Genomic DNA, 3,019 nt, shown 5'->3' with positions numbered 1-3,019 from the left:
TTTTTTTTTTTTTTTTTTTTTCTTTTTTTTTTTTGAGACAGAGTCTTGCTCTGTCACCCAGGCTAGAGTGCAATGTCTCGATCTCGGCTCACTGAACCTCCACCTCCCAGGTTCACGTGATTCTCCTGTCTCAGCCTCCCAAGTAGCTGGGATTACAGGCACTGGCCACTATATCTGGCTAATTTTTTTTTTTTCATATTTTTAACAGAGACAGAGTTTCACCATCTTGGCCAGGCTGGTCTCCAACTCCTGACCTCATAATCCACCTGCCTCAGCCTCCCAAAGTGCTGGGATTACAGGTGTTAGCCACCATGCCTAGCCAGTCCAACCATTTTTCTAGCCTTGATTCTCCTTTTACTCTCAGTATTTCTTCACATAACGTAAAATACAGAACAGACATTCGTATTATGGTACTGTATTATATTTAACTAACATGAAATAGCATTAATTAAATGACTGGTATACAAAACTATCATACCCTCCCTTTATGCCATATAACTATCACTTTGTGGGGGGCGGGGGCGATCTTGTGAATATTTGTCATGTTTGAGGCAATCCAGCATCTTTCAAACACTCTCCTTATGTTGCAACAATTTTGCACATTCTCGTTCCTGTCCCTTCAATGAAGAAAACAGAACCCCAGTCTTGTTTGCAGCTGTATGAAACTATGTAATGCACCCACACCCAGGACTTCGGTCTGAAAGTCAGTGATGTTACGAACGAAGCACATGTAGTCTCTTTCACTGAGCACAGCAACAGAAGTATCTGGCTTTTCAAGATCAGCAGCCCCAGAATTTTGCATTCCAGGCCTCAGTACTACCAGTGGAAGCTGCAGTGTCTAGAACAAAACACAATGTCTGTGCTAAGTGGCAGGAGCATGGGTGTCTTTGCTGGAGTGGCCACAAAGGTCTGGCTTGGGCACCATTTCTGGTTTTGTAGTGGCTGAGCCAGATACTCTAAATCTATTGGCAATTCTTTGATGCCAAATATGTATCTATTTTTAATTTTATTTTCTTTTTTACAATAAAGACGTTTTTTGACTTTCATTTTAGGTTCAGGGTTGCATGTACAGGTTTGTTATACAAGTAAATTCATGTTAGAAGGGTTTTGTTGTACAGAGTATTTCCTTTTTTTCTTTTTTTTTTTTTTTGTTGTTGTTGTACAGAGTATTTCATCACCAAGGTAATAAGCCTAGTACCCAATAGTTATTTTTTCTGCTCCCCTCCCTCCTCCCACCTTCCCCATTCAAATAGGCCCCAGCGTCTGCTGTTCTCTTCTTTGTGTTCATGGGTTCACGTTATTTAGCAACTGGTATACAAAGCTATCATTTCCTCCCTTTATGTCACATAACTCCCACTCTGTGGGGGTCTTGTGAATATTTGTCATGTTTGCGGCAATCCAGCATCCTTCTTGTGAGAACATACGATATTTGGTTTTCTATTCCTGCATTACTTTGCTAAGGGTAATAGCCTCCAGCTCCATCCATGTTCCCACAAAAGACATGAATTTGTTATTTTTTATGGCTGCTGGCTGCATAGTATTCCGTAGTATATATATACCACATTTTCTGTATCCAATCTGTCACCAGTGAGCATTCAAGTTGATTCCATAACTTTGCTATTGTGAACAGTGCTAAAATGAACATTTGCATGCATGTATCTTTGTGATAGAAGGATTTATATTCCTTTGGGTGTATACCCAGTAATGGTGATGGCAGCAGTGGGCTGTCTGGAGTGGCAGCTGCCATCACACCAGCTACATAAGGGAAGCATGGTTGGGGCTGCACACACAGCCACTGGGAGCCAGAGACAAGAGGGAGCCTCGCCCTTTCTGAGTTGGGGTGGGAGCTCCCCAGGTACACTGCAGCCACCCAAGCCATGGTTATGGACCATGTGCTCTCAGATCCAGTAGCAGGGAGGAGGCCCACCCTTCTGGGCTCAGCTGCAGCCTCCCAAGTCATGGCTACAGATCCAGACCTCCCACTCCATGGAGCAGGCAGAAGCCCCGCCCTCCCAGGTGCAGCTGCAGCAAACGCAATCACCCTCCTACCACAAATTATGCAGTCAAGTTTCTCACATTTGGGAAAACTGCAGGGGTCAGCACACCCAGGGTACAATAGATAAGCCTCACCCAGGGAAATCCACCCTTGTCATCATAGTATCTCCCCTGCTGGGTAAATATGATAGTTTCCTTTGCTGTACAGAAGCTCTTAAGTTTGACTAGATCCCATTTTTCACTTTTTGCTTTTGTTACCAGTGCTTTTGGCATTTTTGTTACGGAATCTTTGCCTGTTTCTATGTCCAGCATGGTATTGCCTAGATGGCCTCCCAGTGTTTTTATAGTTTTAGGTTTTACATTTAAGCCTTTAATTCATCTTGAGTTCATTTTGTATATGGTGTAAGGAAAGGGTCCAGCTTCCATCTTCTGCATATGGCTTGCCTGGGTTGTCTCCCAGGGTTTTTATAGTTTTAGGTTTTACATTTAAGTCTTTCATCCATCTTGAGTTGATTTTGTATATGGTTTAACGAGGGGGTCCAGCTTCCATCTTCTGCATATGGCTAGCCAGTTATCCCAGCACCATTTACGGACTAGGGAGTCTTTTCCCCATTGCTTGTTTTTGTCAACTTTGTTGAAGATCAGATGGTCATAGGTGTATGGCCTTATTTCTGTGCTCTCTATTATGTTCCACTGGTCTATGTGCCTCTTTTTGTACCAGCAGCATGCTATTATAGTTGCTGCATAGATGAGCTAAGGTGGATTTATTGTTGGGAGCACTGACACACTTCCAATGGCTACAGACTATGGACGGTGACTTCCCCTCAAGGTTGTCTGACTCCAAACCCTCCTAATGACCACAGAGCAATACCCTTGGAGTGTTCCACTTTCCACCCTGCAGGAATTCAGACAATGCATGAGTAGTTCCTAGCTCTCTTAGCAGCTTGCCCTCCTACTTTTCCAACTGTGAAACACTTAGCTCATAAGCACTGAGTCAGCTTTGGAAAGAGACACTACCTTTCTT

General features: G+C 43.4%; 1 non-coding gene across 1 annotated transcript; it reads right to left on the bottom strand.

The window, feature by feature from the left end:
- Positions 1-2,012: 2,012 nt before the first annotated feature.
- On the bottom strand, positions 2,013-2,181 carry LOC116533907. Its single transcript, XR_004261513.1, has one exon. It is a non-coding gene; the product is annotated as a U1 spliceosomal RNA (small nuclear RNA).
- Positions 2,182-3,019: the final 838 nt, after the last annotated feature.

Source organism: Sapajus apella, unplaced genomic scaffold (genome assembly GCF_009761245.1).
Source record: "Sapajus apella isolate SASKATOON/1434 unplaced genomic scaffold, GSC_monkey_1.0 scaffold84, whole genome shotgun sequence".
NCBI lineage: Eukaryota > Metazoa > Chordata > Mammalia > Primates > Cebidae > Sapajus > Sapajus apella.
Note: the sequence above shows the minus strand (reverse complement) of the source record. Positions and strands in the feature narration are given on the sequence as shown.